This window comes from Crocuta crocuta, unplaced genomic scaffold (assembly GCF_008692635.1).
Source record: "Crocuta crocuta isolate KB4526 unplaced genomic scaffold, BGI_CrCroc_1.0 scaffold92, whole genome shotgun sequence".
NCBI lineage: Eukaryota > Metazoa > Chordata > Mammalia > Carnivora > Hyaenidae > Crocuta > Crocuta crocuta.
The window spans coordinates 441,282-460,784 of record NW_027528804.1 but is presented as its reverse complement, the minus strand read 5'-3'; positions in this window follow the sequence as shown (position 1 = coordinate 460,784).

Below are 19,503 nucleotides of genomic sequence, written 5' to 3'. Positions count from 1 at the left end.
GTTGGTTGGGTGTCTGACTTCGGCGCAGGTCATGATCTGCACTCCGTGAGTTCAAGCCCCGTGTCGGGCTCTGTGCTTACAGCTCAGAGCTTGGAGCCTGCTTCAGATTCTGTCTCCCTCTCTCCCTGCCCCTCCCTCATTCACACTCTGTCTCTCTCTCAAAAATAAAATAAAAACATAAAAAAAAATTTTAATACAGTGCAGCCAAAACTCAACAGTTTTTAGTTTGTTGAGTTTGAGTTTTGAGGATTCACTCATAGTCAGCAGCACTGTGTATTTTATTGCCAATTTGGCTAAGCCAGAAACTACAAATCCCAGAATTCCCTTCCCTATGTGTTTTGAGGTTAAACCTGACCAAAAGAAGAACTTAAATAAGATACTGGAGGCAGAAATGAAGCGGCAGCCCATTTTCTTGAAAGACATGTGCAGTCAAATGCAGTGATGGACAGATGCGAAGGCACCGGGTTCCTATGTACACTCGCCTCCTCTCCACAGCTGCCAGCCCTTCTGTCCACTGCTGGCCCTTGACCAACTTCAGGAAAATGGCAGGGGACTCTCAGAGGGACCACCACACAGAGGCCGTCACTTTCCATGGTCTCCGGCAGCTGCCTCTTTGCAGCCCTGCTTTGGGGCTTGGATTCTTAGCTTCTCCTTGAGACAGTGGCTGGCCCATCCATACAGTGTTTCAGGAGAGGGGGTTAGTGGTTTTTCCTCCATCTCCCTCACAGTCCCTTCCAGATCATCACTGAAACATAGAAGGTATAATTCCTATAAGGAAACCCTTATCCCATGTCACTATAAAGACAAGCAAGGGAGGGGCGCCTGGGTGGCTCAGTCGGTTAAGCATCCGACTTCGGCTCAGGTCATGATCTCACGGTTCGTGGGTTCGAGCCCCGCGTCGGGCTCTGTGCTGACAGCTAGCTCAGAGCCTGGAGCCTGCTTCGGATTCTGTGTCTCCCCCTCTGTCTGACCCTCACCTGCTCATGCTGTCTCTCTCTCTCTCTCTCTCTCAGAAATAAATAAAACAGTAAAAAATTTTTAAAATAATAAAGACAAGCAAGGGAATATCTTGCACAAATTTCCTCAAGTGAGGAGGAGAAAAGGGCAGCATTAAGGAGGGGCACAAGAGACTTCTGAGTCACCAGAATGTTCTTTATCTTAAGTTGGTGATGGGTACAAAGTATCCGTTTTATTAATATTATTTAAATTGTACAAGATATGATGTTACAATTCAGTTAAAAATGTAAACAAAAATGGTTGGAGGGTGGGTGAAATAAATAAAAGGGATTACTTAAGAGTACACCTACACCAATGAGCTCTGAGTAATGTATAGAACTGTTAAATCATTACGTCATGCACATGAGGATAGTATAACACTGTATGTTAACTATACTTCACTAAAAAATATTTTTTAAAAAAAAGTTGAAAAGGGGGTGCCTTGGTGACTTGGTTAAGCATCCAACTCTTGATTTCAACTCAGGTCTCACAACTTGTGCGATCCAGCCCTGTGTCCGGCTCTGTGCTGACAGTGTGGAGCCTGCTTGGGACTCTCTGTCTCTCCCTCCTCTCTCTTTCTGCCCCTCCCCGGCTCGCTTTCTCTCTCTCTCTCTCTCTCTCTCTCAAAATAAATAGGCACAGAAAATTTTTTTTAATTTTTAAGTTAATAAAATAGAAACATATAGTAAGATTTCAAACCAGAGAGTCCAAATCTTTAGGGAAAATCAACATGAATTTAAATGTGAGGGAGAGAAAGAGTCTCCCTGGTAAAAGAGGAAAGCAGTGTGAGCTCCCTGGGACTATGCCCTGTGCAGAGAGAGGGGGAAGCTGTCAGATCCAGACCGGATACCTGAGCCCCTGAAGGTGAGATGACAGACTGCTCACTACCCCGAGGATGGAGGGCGGACAGAGGGGTGATGGTGTCAAAACAGGCAGCGGGGGAGGCAGGGACTCCCCCCAGTAGACAGCCAGGTACTCAAAGCAGCAGGGCACCTTGATTTCAGCTGGAATGGGAGGCGCTGTCAGGAAACGGGACGGGCCACAGCCAGAAGCAGTGTTTACAACAGCAGTGCTGTCCTGGAGGGAAACTGAGACACAGGGGAGTTTTCCAAACGGCTCCTTCCTGGAGACCCCGAGAGAGCCGGAGTGAGGGGTGGACCTCAAATAAGGAAATCCAGGGGAAGTTACAATAATAACACCAGCAGCTACCATTTTAGGAATGCTTACTTACCTCCCTGACATCTAAGCATTCATCCCTTCTCTTTTCTAACTAAACTCACTTCTCTGACCGTCTCCCCTTTAGACTCAAGGTTTTCAATGCCAGCTACTGCTGATTTCCATTTCAGCCTGGATCTTTCTCCCGAACTCCAGGTTTTCATATCCAAAGGCCTCCTCGGGGGCACCTCAGTGGCTCAGCCAGCTGAGCACTGACTCTGGCTCAGGTCGTGATCTCGCAGTTTGTGAGTTCAAGCCCCGCATCCGGCTGTGTGCTGTTAGCATGGAGCCCACTTGGGATCCTCCCTCCATTCCTCCCTCTCTCTCTCTCTCTCTCTCTCCCTCTCTCTCTTGCAAAAATAAATAAACATTTAAAAATTAAAATAAACGAAGGCCTCCTCAACTTCTCACCATGAGTGTTTAATTGGCATCTCAAAGGCAAATGAGCAAAATTGAAGTCCCGACCTTGCCCACATCAACCACCCTGTCTCCATCAACATACCCCTGGCCCCACACCCGCACCTCCACACCTCCCTCCATTGTTCCATCCCAGTAAATGAGCACAACACCCTGACTGTTGCTTAGGCAAAGAACATGGCATCCTTCTTGACACTTCTCTCTTTTACCCTGTATGTGATCCCTTGGCAAATTCTGTTATTTAGGGGCACCTGGTGGCTCAGTCAGTTAAGCAGCTGACTCTTGATTTTGACTCAGGTCATGATCTCACAGTTCCTGAGTTCAAGGCCCACATCAGGATTTTCTTTCTCCCTCTCTCTCTACCCCTCCCTAATTCGTGCAGCACATGCTCATGTGCGCCCCCCCTCAAAATAAGTAAACATTTTTCTTAAAATTGTTACTCCAGCTACACTGGTCTCATTACCTTTTTCACTAACCCATCAGATCTGCCTCAGGGCCTTTGCACTGATTATTCCTTCAGCCTGATATACTTGGTTTTGAGAAAATTGCCTGGGTGGTGGGTTCCTCTGCCTCTTTTGGTCTTTACTCAAATATTTTCTTAATGAGGCCTCCTTAATTCCCCTAATTAAGATCACAAACCAGCTTCCCAACACTTTCTCTTTTTTCTTGCCTTATTTTTCATTTATCATTCATTATTATTTAATAATGTGTATATGCCCTAATTTTAACTTGTTTTCTGCTATTATACAGGCTCATAATAGGATTTAAGTCCCAAGAAAGTAGAGATTTATGTCCATTTGGTTCACTGCTGTCTTGAAGAGGCAGAACAGTACTGACACATAAGAGGTTCTCAATGAATACTCGCTGAATAAATGAATGAATGAGTCGAAGGCTTACAATCTGTCGGGCACTCCAAGTAGTCCACATGGATTAATTACCAAATGGTACTCTCACAGTTACCAGTTAACCATTCCCCATTTTACAGATAGGAAAACTGAGGCTTTGGAAAATCATCCAACTTGCCCAAGGTCACCTAGATGTTAAGTAGCAGAGCTGAGAAATAAATCCCAGCAGCTTGATTTCTGAGCTCTGACTCTTCACCACAGTACTACCCTTTCCCAGACCTACGGAGCAAGGCCAAGACAGGGTCCTGAAGAGAAGGCTGAAGTCAGGTGCCAAAGACCGGATCTAAACTTAGCAATTAAGAGACAGAGCTACATCCTTAGAATCAGATGCAACCGGGGGACAAGGGTGTGAGTCCGGCCCAGGAGAGGCCACACCGGGATTGTGACCAAGGACAGACACCCTCAGGTGGCTTCGGCTCAACCTTTGGAGGCGACATGTCCTTTGCATGCTTCAGGAAAAGAGCTAAAATGGACTGGCTGCAGCAGCTATGACAGATGAGAAGTAGATACAGACCATGGATTTTGTACCATTATTGTGCTATCAGCACCCCTTCAATTGCCCCCCATGTGGCTGGTGGTCAGGAGAGAATCTGACACAGAAGAATGATTTGTGGGCACCTGGGTGACTCAGTCGGTTAGGCGTCCGACTTCAGCTCAGGTTATGATCTCACAGTCCTTGAGTTCGAGCCCCATACTGGGCTCTCTGTGCTGACAGCTCAGAGCCTGGAGCCTGCTTTGGATTCTGTCTCCCTCTCTCTCTCTGCCCCTCCCCTGCTCATACTCTGTCTTACTCTGTCTCTCAAGAAAATAAAAACAAATAAATGTAAAAAAAAAATTTTATAAAGAATTCTGAATACGGTGTGTAGCTGAAGTTTCATCAAGGAAGAAACCATTATTCTGAAAGAATGTCAAACAAAGGTCATGTGGAGAATCCAGGGGCAGTAAATTAGGCCATGTGGTTGTCAGCATGTCTGAGACAGAGGAACTGAAACATAGGCCTAAAATGAACAAATATGACTTAAACACATTAAAGCCCATCCAGTCCCAGATGACAGTGTGTGTCCACTGCACGAGGGTGACATGACCAGCCAGACTTTCACCGTGTCTGGCGTTGAGCCATATTAACTGCCACTGGCAGGGGACTAAACAGTTGCATCTTCCACCAAACAAAAAGTAGAAAAGAAATGTATGTTAAAATAAATTCCTAGGTTCATTTCTTTCACCTTGATGTCTTTTTTCAATATTTATTTTTTATTTTATTTTTGAGAGACAAGAGACAGAGCAGAAGCAGGGAAGGGGCAGACAGACGGAGCCACAGAATCCGAGGCAGGTCCCAGGCTCTGAGCTGTCACCCCAGAGCCCGACGCAGGCTCGAACTTGCAAACCATGAGACCATGACCTGAGTTGCAGTCGGATGCTCAACTGACTGCACCACCCAGGCGTGCCTCGTCTTGACATTTTGACCAAGATTTGTCTTAGAAAGATCCCTTGCAGTTGTGATAAGAGAATGGAGTATGGGAGTCTCTCCCACTTCCTGCTTCCAAGTTGATTGTCAGCCCATGGACTGGTAGGTGGCAGACATACTTTTTAATTAAAAAAGAAAACACTATGACTTTTTTAAAAAATGTATTTATTTTGGGAGAGAGACAGAGAGAGTGAGAAGGGGAAGGACAGAGAGAGGGGGGAGAGAGAATCTCAGGCAGGCTCTGGCCGTCAGCGTGGAGCCCAATGCAGGGTTTGAACTCATGAACCTGTGAGATCATGACCTGAGCCGAAACCAAGAGTCAGATGCTTAAAAGACTGAGCCACCCAGGTGCCCCTAAACACTATGACTTACTAGTGGTACCTGGCCCATGATGAATGAAGAAAATCCCATGATCCAAGGCTGTCTCTCTAAATGACCAAGAAAGTTACATTGAGTGATATAAAAATATTAAAAACAAATTCAAGATCTGGAATATTCAAAAGACTTGGACTACACGGAAATGACATTGAAGGAGGCATGCACTGAAGCACACACACTGGGCATCCTATATTCACTCACTGGTTCACTCAACAAACCCACCAGTTCCTTTGTCTTCAACAGGAACATCACCCCTCTAAGACTTGGGGTTTTTAACTGCTAAAATAAGAATGCTAACGGGGCACCTGGGTGGCTCAGTTGTTTAAGCATCCGACTTCAGCTCAGGTCATGATCTCGCAGTCCATGAGTTCAAGCCCCACATCAGGCTCTGTGCTGACAGCTAGGAGCCTGGAACCTGCTTCAGAATCTGTCTCCCAATCTCTCTGCCCCTCCTCCACTCACACTCGGTCTCTCAAAAATGAATAAATGTTAAAAAAATTTAAAAAAAAGAATGCTAAAAGGGGTGCCTGGGGTGGATTAGCCGGTGAAGCGTCCGACTTTCGCTTAGGTCATGATCTTGCGGTTCGTGGGTTCGGGCCCCGCGTCGGGCTCCGTACAGACTGCCAGCTCAGAGCCTGGAGCCTGTTTCAGTCTGTGACTCCCTCTCTCTCTGACCCTCCCCTGCTCATGCTGTCTCTCTCTCTCTCTCTCCTAGAAATAAATAAAACATTAAAAAAAAAAAAGAATGCTAATGGCCTCTACTCACAGGACTCCTTAAAGCATGAGATAATGCATATAAGGTGTTTAGAACAAGACATGACATGTAAATGAAAGCCCCATACAGGCTAGACTCTAAGTCTTAACGGTCTTGGGTAGACAACATGAACAAAATTTGCTCTCATGGAATGTGCGTGCCATCAGTCTCCTGGTTGGATAGACCAAATGTACCTCTAGACGAAGAACCCCTGGGACAGCAGATGCCCTTTGCACCCTTCAGCCTCCACACACCCCACTTCCCTACAGAGAAGCCGAATTCCACGGTCACAAGTCGGGAAGAACATTATCGCGTTCTGTGGTGGGCACCATGCCTGATCCTGTTTAGGCCTGTCATTTTGCCAGTGAGGGCCCTGGGACTTAGAAGTCCATAAAATCAGAAGAGGGGAGATCCAGGAAAGGAAATCCAAACCCGGGTTCCAATAGAAAGTGCCTGAGTATTTCAAATAGAGAGAGCACCCCAGGGAGTTGGTCTTCAAGACCAAAAGAAATTGCTACTTCCTAGGCATGCATTGCAAAGCCAGGTCGGGAACGAAGGATGAAAAGAAAAGATATTTGAGGAAAGCTCTTTGGAAAATATTGCGTGGACGCTCACTCAGAATTAAAATTCCATAAGAAGTATATACTACTGCATGATGGGACATCTTACTATTGGAAAATGCAAAAGCTACTGAATAGTGCACTCCCAATATCATAGGATATCTGTGTTGGTTGAGAACTGATAAAATCTGAAAACATAATCTGGAATGAGGATAGAAAATAAGATTGTGCAAATGGATTTTTAAACTAGAAAACGAAATGGCCACAGGATGGCAGTACAAGGTAAGAGATCATGATAAACCGCGTATTTTTATTAACCCTTAAAAGCCCTTAAAAGTGTTTCAAGATCTACAAAAACATCAAGTGCCTGATTATAACCTGTGTAGCATTCTTAAAATTAGATTTAAAAAAATTTTAAACGCCAGAACTCTTTGACTAAAATCGGTTTCGGGTAAAATAATGCCCTTTTGGTTATGACATCTTACAGATTCTATGCCTCCTATACCTCTCTCTTCAAGTTCGAACCAGTATTATTAAAAGTAAATTATAAGGTAACCATGTTGCATCTTAAATGGAATTTAAAAGCATAAGGTAAGCTTTCCATCTCAGTTTCCCTTGAGTTCTGAACTTTGGATGCTCCCTCTGACTTCATCCCACTTCCAATCAAAATCATTATCTAAATCCGTTCAGGGTGTTAAGGGGCCGTGATCGTCTTTAGCTCAAAATTATCTTCATGCCAGAGGCACATACTGGGGTGACATATTCTATTGCCCTTCGGGGGCGGGGAATCAAAGATGAACCCGGAGAAGTAGCAGGAGGCCTTTCAAACCTTATTAAAAATTTAGACGTCATTCTGATGGTACTTAAGAAGTCACCAAAGGGGTGCCTAGGCAGCTCAGTTGGTTGAGTGCCCAACTTCAGCTCATGTCATAATCTTGCAGTTCATGAATCTGAGCCACGCGTCAGGCTCTGTGCTGACAGCTGGAGCCTGGAGCCTGCTTCAGATTCTGTGTTTCCCTCTCTCTGCTCCTCCCCCACTCACGCTGTCTCCCTTTCTCTCTCTTTCAAAAATAACTTAAAGGTTTAAACATTTTTTGATAAAATAAAATAAAAAGTCACTAAAACTTTTAATACAACAGGAGTGATGTAATCACTTTGCATCGAAGAAGATTAGCTACGGTATGCAGTGAATTGCCCACTCTGCAGCCAATCTTACCACTTCTGGGTTATGAAACCTCAAGTGCCTCCAACAGCCCTGAGATGAAAAAAGCCAACATTTCACGTTCTTTACAGGGCACTTCTAGACCTGAGCCTGAAGACTAACTTACCTAACCTACCTGGTCCCTAAATACTATCCTTTCCTTGTCCCTGGGCACCATTCAGCCTCTCCCCTTGCCGTACTTGGGGCAGCCTTGACCCAGCGCCCCTCAGCTTGCTCTCTGCTTGGTGAATTCCTCCTCAGTCTTCTGGCCTCAGATTAAAGACTCTCTGGGCTCCTCCGGAAGCTTTTCTCTGCACTCCCAGACTTTCCTTTCAGCTGTAATGAGATCCCAGAAGCCCAACACACTCAGTATTTGAATGATTACTCGTTTAACGTCTGTCCCCACGAGGCTGTAACCCAGGAAGAGGCAGAGACCACGGGGCCTTCAGGGCAGGGTCTCAAGAGTGAGCCGCCAATGACAGCAGGGAATAGACAGATCGGCTCAGTGAGTGGATGTAAACAAATGGAGGAAAACACGCCTCCTGGAAGCGGGATTCCAGTTAAAAACTATTCTAACAATGGAGAGGAGATGAAAGGGGTGGGAACGGAGAGGAATGGGCCAGCTGCCAGGGCTATTTGGGATGTCCGATCGACAAGACACTATGTTTTATACGCTCAGCTAATTGCACTTTACCTGGCGGCTGGGTGTCTTCTCTGGCATAGGTTTCTTCTTGCAGACCAGCACTACCATGAGATTCCATTTAACTAATGCAGTGGGAGAATCATGACCCTAAAGAATTCATGAAGTGGGAGAAGACTGATGTATCTCCTTTTACTTTCTGGTAAGCTCCACCCTGCCCCCCAGGCAAGGAAGAAGAGAAATCAAATGCTAATTCCTCTACTCCAGAAAATAATAGCAACTGAGACTTTGGGGGAGGGCTGGGTGCCTTTTAACTTGAACGAACATTTCCTTTCTCAGTAACCTCCCTTGAAATGGAATGTCTGTCCTTGAGAGATTTCCTGGAGTTTACCTCATTGGTCCATAATCGGAGAAGCCAGGATATCAGCACCTCTCAAGTTGGGGACTATGGAGAGATACACCTCTGAGGACTCCCGTGTGTCTTTCAACACAAACAGCACTAACGGGAATCCAGTCTTTACCTGGGACTCCAGGAAAAACACTGAGAGAATCCTATTTTCAAAAAATTTTTTGAACATTGATTCATTTTTGAGAGATGGAGAGAGAAAGAGCATGAGTGGGGGAGGGGCACAGAGAGAGAGGGAGACACAGAATCTGAAGCAGGCTCCAGGCTCTGAGCTGTCAGCACAGAGCCTGACATGGGGCTCAAACCCTCGAACCATGAGATCATGACCTGAGCCAAAGTCGGATGCTCAACTGACTGAGCCACCCAAGTGCCCCAAGTATCTTATTTATAACCCCCAGAAAAATTTCTCTGACATGCTTTCAAATTTTCTAGCGTCCTCAGGTTACATGTTCTTTTTTAACATGATCCCCCAAAATTCCCCTTCTACTCCTTCAAATTTACCAACTTTTCTCTTTCTCTACTTTTCATTATGTGCACTTCTCCTACTAAGCATCTTTGCCCTTTTCCCTTCACCTCAGAGTTCCTGTTGGAGACCCCTCCCATGGCTGAGTTTGTACACCACACGGAAGCACCCAGCTCCAGGGTTAAGCAGATAACACCAAACTTGGGCTGTTCTTACACCCACGTGGCTGCTTGATTCCCCAAGCCAGCAGGGCTTCCCCCACCTTGGTGTTCTTTCCCAAGTATGTGCTCAGAAGCAGACCTTCCTCTGGGGAGAAGGGGAGGGTAGCGAGCAGGAGCAAATAGTTTTCTCTTTTGGGGGTGGACAGGAGAAAGGCAGGGCGCACTCACATGTGAATCACATTTTACATAAAACTAAGTACAGGGGCGCCTGGGTGATCTTGTCAGTTATGCATCCGACTCTTGATTTCCTGTGCAGGTTTTGATTTCACGGTTCATGAGTTCAAGTCCCAAATCGGGGTGTGCACTAAGTGCGGAGCCTGCTTGAGGTTCTCTCTCCTTGCGTCCCTCTCAAAAATAAATAAACATTTTTTAAAAAGTATAGATTCCTTAGGCTCATACATTTCATAAGACCAAATCATACTTAAAAATTCTATTTTAAACACTACAAAGCGCTAAATTCAAATTTACCACATTAATTTAATGTGAAAATTAAAATTGTTTTACTGAATCTAAGGTGCCACACTTCATCTATTGGTACATGATGGCTTTGAGTTTGTGATATATATGTTATCCTGTGCTAAGTGATGGCTCCATGTTGTCATTTGTCACCCCTATTCTCTGTTCTGCAAATTGATTATTTCTTCAGTGCCCAAATGATGCTACTTGGCCTTGAGAATTCTTCATATACATAGTAAGTCTACTTCTGTTTTTTCTCAGCCTGTGATGATTGAAGCAGTACTATTGGGAGCCAGCATAATTATGAACACAAGTAGAAGCAAAGAAATGGAGAGCCCTCATTTAGAAGGTGATCCAAAGGGTCCCAAGTATGCAAATACTAATGTTTTAGATTAGCGTCAAAATGAATGAATGATGATTGTTATAGATTCCTATGCTATCTCGGGGGTCTTGAGATCCCATTGGAGAAACACAGCTCTAAGGTGTTGCTTCGTAACTGCCTGCCCCAATATTCGCATAACTACTCTCTTTCAGCCATCTCTGTTATCGCTTCCCCATAAGGGAAAGAACCAGCTCTTATCCAGTTGTGAGATCCAGTTCTTAGAAAGAAAGTCTATCCTAAAATGTTCCCCAAAAGTTCTAAAATTCCAGGTGGTCTCTCCCTCCTGTCTCTGAACTCAAAGCATTTATTAAACATAACAATTGGAAATTCCTCAATAAAACCTTTTCCGTGTATTGCATTATCTCCTGGGTTTTTAAAAATTTTTTTTAATATTTTATTTATTTCTGAGAAACAGAGAGACAATGTGAGCAGGAGAGGGTCAGAGAGAGAGGGAGATACAGAACCTGAAACAGGTTCCAGGCTCTGAACTAGCTGTCAGCACAGACCCGGGGCTCAAACCCACGAACCAGGAGATCATGACCTGAGCCGAAGTTGGATGCCCAACTGACTGAGCCACCCAGGCGCCCCTGCATTACCTCCTGTTATTATTTAATGAGTTAATGCCTGGCCTTGACTAGATTTGATCTCCACTACAACTCCTAAAGAGCCGGAACCAGAATCTTTTATATTTGTAAGTTTATTTATTTACTTTGAAAGACAGAGAGAGCCGGGGGGGGGGGGAGAAAGACAGAACTAGAACCCCAAGCAGTCTCCACACTGTCAACATAGAGCCCATCATGGGGCTCAAACCCATGAACCATGAGATCACAACCTGAGCTGAGATCAAGAGTCAGATGCTTAACGAACTGAGCCACCCAGGTGCCCACAGTCACCAGAATCTTGTTTTAAAATTTATCTGGGGGCACCTGGGTGGCTCGGTCGGTTAAGTGTCCAACTTCAGCCCATGATAGAGGTCTGACATCTGCAGAAAGAGAAGGAACAAGGGATCGATCGGGCAGGAAAAGCCTCAGAGAGAAACACAATTCTTAGAAAGTCTTAGCCACCCGCTGCCGGGGTAGCTCAGCCGGTTAAGTGTCAGACTCTTGATTTAGGCTCAGGTCACAATCTCACAGTTCATGGGATCAAGTTCCACATGAGGCACTCTCTCTCTCTCTCTCTTTTTCTCTCTCTCTCTCTCTCTCTCAAAAAAAAAAAACATCAAAAAAGAAAAAGAAAATCGCAGCTAGCCAATGAGGTGTCCCCACACCAAATGTGAGCTGGCTCTGGTACCCCACAGTGATCCCTAATTGGCTGGGAGCAGCTGGGGAGAAATGTGGCCTCACATCTCTGCAGGGGTGAATCCAAAGGTACATCCGCTGAGCTGTCAGTTCACTGTGTCTCCCACTGCAGATTCTCTTAAAGAGAGAGAGCGCAGGGGTGCCTGGGTGGCTCAGTTCGTTGAGCATCTGACTCCTGATCTCAGCTCAGGTCCTGATCTCAGGGTTGTGAGTTCAGCCCCATTCTGGGTGTGAAGCCTACTTACAAAAAGTTCCTCTATGCCGCTATGTGTAGCTTATTGTGAATAGTATAATTAGAAGTGTTTATGGCTCTGAGGATGTTTGCATAAAAACTCTTGCACAAATAGCTGCATTTTAAGCTTGATTACAAATTATCCAATAAACCTTGCATTTCAGAAATCTTTGAACGTGTGAGGGATTTGGACAGAGAAGGAATTAGAGGCCTCTGATAAATGCATAAGACTCTAAAACCTTCCAAGGAAGAAAGAAAGCAACCTCCTACCTTTCCCTTCCCAGTCTTGAACCATCTGCAGACGATGCCCAGTGCTTCTGCTCCTCTCAGTTTTCTCATTAAGCTCTTCATTAAGCCAAAATGTGTTACACAACAGAGTTAGGTAAAACTCTTAACGAAATAGTGCCTCTCTTATAGAGAATGAGGTTTGGGAATAGATGATTTAATTCTTTTTTTCCATTCCAACCAAGGTTACAGAATAAGTCCCATCCTTCAACTCAACCTTGCTGCACTGTTCATGTACAACCACAATGTGTCCCCAATGGAAGGTGTCACCCCAATGTGTCACCAATGGAGGTGACACTCAACACCTTGAGAAGACTCACACATTTGGTTTCAGCCAGCCTCGAGTACTAGCGGGATGTCTCTGGCACATTGATGAATGTGTGGTATGTATTTACATATGCAGGCTCCATTATAAATAATAAGAGTTTTTGAATAAAGGCTGGAGAAAAATACATAAGAAATACACATTTTGTTTATTTTCTTTGCTATGTTTGTTTTCTGATAATATCCCAAGGGGAGAAGGTGATCGGTGTGTCAATCAGTTAGGCTGCTGTGAAAGAATACCGTAGGCTGGATGGCTTAAACGATAAACACTTAACTCCTCACAGTTCTAGAGGCTGGACGCCTGAAGTCAGGATGCCAGCACAGCAGAGCTCTTGGTGAGGATGTTCTCCCTGGATTCTAGACAACAGGCATCTTCTTGCTGTGTTCTGGCATGGCAGAGAAAGCGAGCCGGCTCTCTGGTCTCTTCTTCTAAGGACAGTAATCCCATCACGAGAGCCTCGTGACCTCACCTAAACTTACTCACCACCCAAACGTCCCATCTCCAAGCACCATCGCATTGGAGGTTAGAGTTTCAACACATAAACTTGAGGAACGTGGGAGACAACATTCAGTCCGAGCAGGCAGAGACAACAGAAGCCAAGAGGCATAGAAAAGTCTTAATGTTCCTACGGGTATCTTAGAGATGAAGGCACACCTGATCGGTCGCCTTGTCATCAGCCTCCGAATTGTCCCAATTACTGAAGCTAACTCTGTTTTGGGTTTGGGGTTTTTTTGTTGTTGTTGTTTTGTTTTTTGGGTTTTTTTTCTTCTCCCTACAGGAGTCAACGGTGTGAGTAAATGAGCAAGGAAGACCTGAAGAAGCATTGCTGAATGCATGTGGAGGGATGGACGCTGTGACAAATCAGAGAGAACTTGGCCCATTTAAACAGGACAGTGGCTGTGAAGCTTCCGCCTTGTGGGAATTAAAGATTTGCCATATCCCGTTTTGTTTACAGGGGATACAGTAGTGTCGGTTTTTATATGATATCTTATGATTACACATTGGCTTAAAAAGATCCAGACACACTCTTGAGTCCAAACAAACAAGACTACACAGCAGTTTTATTTCACAGGCCACTAAATTTCAGCCTTTCCCCTGCTGTGATGACTTTCCCAAAGGTATTTTTATTACAATGGCTTGGAAACATTTAAAGGGAAAAACTCTGGCAAGTTAAATTTTCAGACTAAAGAAAGAGGAAGATATTGGACACTGTGCCTTCTCAGTGCCCCCTCATATCTCAAAGTACACTATGCCCCATTTCAACTACGTCCAAGACTCACCCTGATTAGAAAACATAGCCTAAATGAACACTTCGATTTTCTACAAGAAGCACATCATCTTCTGTAATACTTTTATTTTATAACACATACAAAAGCACGCAGTCGTTATTTTCGTAAGTACTCCGATTTTATTTAAGCAAAGCCCTCAGCTTAGAGATTTTCCCCAGTTGGTGAATGATAAGAACGGCAAGCCTCCCAGGCTCATCCTGGACCTCACATTTGACTGGTCGTGAACTGACTGACATTCTGTCCGTCACCACCCCCAGTTGAAAAGGTACCAGTATACAGGAAAAAGTAATTATCTGTTCAGGGCCTGATTCTATTGCTTAACTGCTTGAACGGCTCCGAAAAATTCCACTGGGAACCACAGGCACAGAAGTACTAGAGCATCTCATCTTTTCTGTTGGAGAGTTAAAATAGGGCATCTTATCACCATGGTTACAGAGTGCTGGGGGTAGTCTTGGTCCCTCACCAACCAGAAAGATCAGCTAAGTGACCAACAGAAATCTGAACCGCGGCTGCACTGACCTGCTGATAATGGCCCAGGAGCTCACAGGCAACCCGAGGCGTCTCAGAACTGACATGTGCCTTCAATAACAGGTCTGCACAGGGGAAAAAGTCTTCAACGTGTTTTCCACTATGTATAATTGTAAATATCAATGTGAATTTGTGTGTACTTTAGCAATGAATTCAAAGTTATAGAAGGATAATTTGGAGGAATACTCATTGCATGAATTTAAGATTAACAACATGAAATTGAATCCAAGAGAAGCAAAATGTACGGTCTTCTCGAAAAACTATAAATGAAGACAATTGTGCCTATGCGGCTACCACCGAATATTGGGCGTTAGCATTGGGTATCTTCTATGTAACAGATCTCGTGTTGGATGTAGTGGGTCATACAGCCGAGAGAAGCAATATCCTCACTGCAAAACATTCATAAGCCAATCAGAGATTTGAAAATGGGAAAATTATTAGCCAGCATAACAAGTGCACGAATAATTGTTTGGGGGGATGCAGGAAAGCTTCCAAATGGAAAGGGCATTGGGGCATAAACACAAAGGTTCAGTCCTAGCCTTCCCATTAGTTACTAATAGGATTACACATGCAAGCAGGCTGTAGATGATGAGCCAGAAGAGAGCCATGCAAAGGCCCAGCTGTGAAAGGGCGCCACCTGTAGGCAGTGACAGTAAGAACCCCTTTGCAATTAGAGCTCCCGGGGGCCCGTGGCGAGGGGAGCCCATGGCGAGGGCAGAAGCTGAGGCGGGGGAGGTTATTTGAAGCCAGAATCGCAAAAGCTTTCCTACTAGATTTAATACCGTAGGCAATGAGAAGCTGGTTGGACGTTAGTCAGAAAGCAAGATGATCAGATTTGATCTCAAAAGTCTCCTCAGCCGCCATATGGAGAACCAGAATAGTTAGAAACCCATAGGAAATATAAAATGAGCATACTGCACTGATGCGATGTGCTACCTTTTTTGTTGTCCAAAGCACTCTCTTTTATTCAATATATATTCGTAAGAAAAATCTCTGAAAATATACAGATCAATTTTATAGTCGACTGGATTTTGTGTAAAGAAAAAGCATCTCTAGTGATAACTTTGTATAGCCTCTAATAAGAGAATGGCTTAATTAATCACTTTTTCAGGATTCAGAGACTCGAGGATTTGTTTATTTGACTCTCATGTGTTTTGCATTTCAGAACCTTGAAAATATGCCCCTGCACAGAGCTCAAAGAAGTTTGGGATTATTTTAAAGATTTCCAAGGGGAGGGAGGGGGGAAGCCATCCACAGCATTCCTTTGGAAATAAACTAATTCTGGCATCCATAACATATTCTCAGGGAAAGAAGTACAGAAAAAGAAAAGTTATGCTCCAGAATAAAAAGGGGGTAAATTAAGCAACAGCAACAGCAACAACAACAAAAGGGACCCAAAGGAGAGTTTGAAACGGTATTGTACCACGTTCCCTTGGTAACGGGAAATATTTCTTACCTTCCTCCTCCACTGCCCCTGAAGAGTCATGAAATCCAGACGTGAAGCCTAGACAACATTTAATCACAGCTACATTCACCACTAGTCATCAAATAGATGCGATCCCAGTAGCTGTGTCAACCATGAGAGCCCCAGGCAGAAAGAATCCTCAAGAGTTACAGGAATAAGACTTCACTCATAGCCCTGTAATAATTTCCTGCTTATTCCACAAGAGAAGGTTACTGAATTTAATCTGTGAAAAGAGACGATTTGGCCGTATCTCTAGGAAATGTGCTAATCATCCACACACATTATCTATTGCAACAATACAATACCCCATTCTCCCCAGATGAGAGAACAGCCCCAGACAAACTAATGTTCCTAAAGTCACACAGCTGGGAAGTAGACCAAATAGGATTGGACCCATGACTTCTTGATTCTAAAGCTGGTGCTCTCATTCAAGGAGAGCAGCAAGGAGGAGTGTCAAGCACCATCTGAGTAAGACAAGCAGTGAATTCCATAATATTTAGGAGAGACAGTCCCCATGTCTGGGCCGAAGGGTCGAGGAAGGCTTCCTGGTGAGGGAGGCACTTGACCTGAGTTTTATGTACTGGACAAGTCAAAAGATGAGGAAAGCCTGTTTCAGGTTTGAATTTAAAAGCAAACATGAAAAGATATAAATCTATAAGTGACATGAAGGCATAAATCTGTACATAATTATCCACTCAGTCAATGTATTATGCACCCATTATATGTGAGATACTATAGTGGAGATAGGGTGGTGAATGAGAAGGTTGTGTGAGGGCAACTAAATTTCTTTAAAAAATATTTTTAAGCATCCCTGCCTTACAAGGTTATAACTTAGAGAGGGGTTGGTGGAGCAGAAAAGTAGCTATATATATCTATATATATCTATATAGATATAGTTATATATCTATATAACTATAGAGAGGGGTTGGTGGAGCAGAAAAATAAGACAGGGCTGTCAATGTAATTTAGAGTGAAAGTTGTGGGATAATAAATTTGTAAGTAGGATGGCTATTTTTATGTCACACCTCAATATAAAATAATTTTGGTGTGGCTTACAAAGATACTATGGCAAATAGAATGAAATGTAAAAATCTGAGGAAATTGGAATGAAGAAAAAAATATATAAAAAGTGATATGAAGTTAGAGTAAGGTCAGTCAAAAAGTTGAATACCTACTGGAAAGGGCTATAAATTTGGCTTTATATTTCCTATATTTTCTAAACTCCCCCTCCCCAAATCATCAGTTATGACTCTATAAGAGAAAACAGCTATTCAATTAAAAAATGAAGTTAAAAAGCTCCTGGATGGCTCAGTAGGTTAAGCATCTGACTCTTGATATTGGCTCAGGTCATCATCTCGGCTCAGTTCATGATCTTGCTTTTATGAGATCAAGCCCCATGTCAGGTTCCAGGCCCTGTGTGAAGCCTGCTGGGATTTTCTCTCCCTCTCTCTCTGCTCCTCCCCAGCTCTCGCACGCACACCCTCCCTCCCTCTCTCTCTCTCAAAATAAATAAACATTTTAAAAAATAAAATTTAATTTAGTTTCTGATAGCAGGAATAAGAATAGCTAACATTTATTGCTTATCATTTGCAATTACAATATGGGGCTTAATTAATGTATATGTATTTTCTCGCTTAATGATCATAGTAACTTCATGCAATAGGTACTATTGTAGTCTGCATTTTACAGAGAAGAACACTGTGCCTTAGAGAAATTAAATAAATTTCCCCAAAGCACCCAACCAGTGTGTGGGACTGACAGTCTCCAATCAAGCAAACTCTTTATTACCCCAAACCCAGGAACTTAACTGCTAGGTCATATTAAAGTAAATTTTCCCTGTAACTTATCAAGAAAATAGACCAAGCAATGAAGTGCAGTGCATGTCATTTCCGTGAGCATATAACTACCCGGGGCTTTTAAGATACAGATTTTGGGGACCTGGGTGGCTCAGTCGGTTAAGCGTCTGACTTCAGCTCAGGTCATGATCTCACGGTTCATCAGTTCGAGCCCCACATCTGGTTCTGTGCTGACAGCTAGCTCAGAGCCTGGAGCCTGTTTTGGATTCTGTGTCTCCCTCTCTCTCTGACCCTCCACTGCTCATGCTGTCTCTCTCTCTCAGAAATAAATAAAACATTAAAAATTAAAAAAAAAAAAGATACAGACTTTGATTCCATAGATCTGGGGTGAGTCTTGAGATTTCTAACCAGCCCTCAAGAGATACTCAATGTTGTTGGTCCAGACCACACTGCGACTGGCGAAGCTGTAGCAAATAATATTTCTACAGTTTCCAGGTATTCTATCTCAGAGCATCCCTCAAAGGAAATGGATGGCCTAAAGCCAAAGCGCCTTTTCAATAAAAAGCGCCTTTTTTAAAAAGCAAAATTAGGGGCACCTAGATGGCTCCATCAGTTGGGCATCTGACTTTGGCTCAGGTCATGATATCATGGTTCCTGAGTACGAGCCCCGTGTCAGGCTCTGTGCTGACAGCTCAGAGCCTGGAACCTGCTTCTGATTCTGTGTTTCCCTCTCTCTTTGCCCCTTCCCTGCTCATGCTGTCTCTCTCTCTCTAAAAAAATAAATAAAAGTAAAAAATAAAATAAAAAGCAAAATTAGGAGTGCCTGGGTGACTCAGTTGGTTAAGTGTCTGACTCCTGATTTTAGCTCAGGCCATGATCTCATAATTCTTGGGGTCGAGCCCTGTGTCGGGCTCTGTGCTGACAACGAGGAGCCTACTNCCGCTTGTGCTCTCTCTCTCTCTCAAAATAAATAAACTTTAAAAAAAAAAAAGCAAAATTATACAAGGAATGTAGTGCTGTAACAGTTTGGCCTAACCAAGAAATTTAAAGTATCTAGAGAAAAAAATGGGTATTCTATTAATAAAATACCTTATGTTCATACTAGTCTTATTTAATTGCCACAAAATTGTGATGAATCCCTTCAACTAGAGACAGGTACTGATGACTAGATCTCAAGGAAGTGGGTGTTAAGTACTAATTACACACACAGCTGTGATTTACTTCAAAACGTAAAAAGGGCCAAAGCAGAGGGAGACCGAAAAGGAAAGGGAAATGGTCTCAGATTTTCGTGCCTAGAAAACAGATTTTTGTAAAATAACTGCTACATGGCAACATCCAACATCAAGTACTTCTCTTTTCAATTAACAAAGAATGAGAGAGAGCTTCTGAGACTACTGCTTCACAGACCACAACTTTGTAACAAAATTGCATATGTTCAATCCCTATTTTGCTTTTAACTTCAAGCCTGTTGCCAAGGAAACATCAATATCTAAGCAAGTTCAAGGCAAACCTTTCTTCAATTTTCAAAGTGTATCAGTAGCAAGGTAGCGTCAGGTTATAGAGTTTTGCTAATCCATTAGTTAGTTGGATTTCATCCCAATCACCTTGATAAATCAAGTGGACCTCATGCCTCAGTTTCTTTACCCATGACGTGATTGTGATTAGACTGTGTACTCTCTCACAATTTACTTCTGCAGCACAGTCCCTGAATCTGATGGACGATTTGTCGTTTCACGATGCATGGACAGGAATCTACAGATAGAAAGTCTTCTGTGTGTGTGGGTTTTTTTTTTTTTAAACTTTTTAAAACATTTATTCATTTTTGA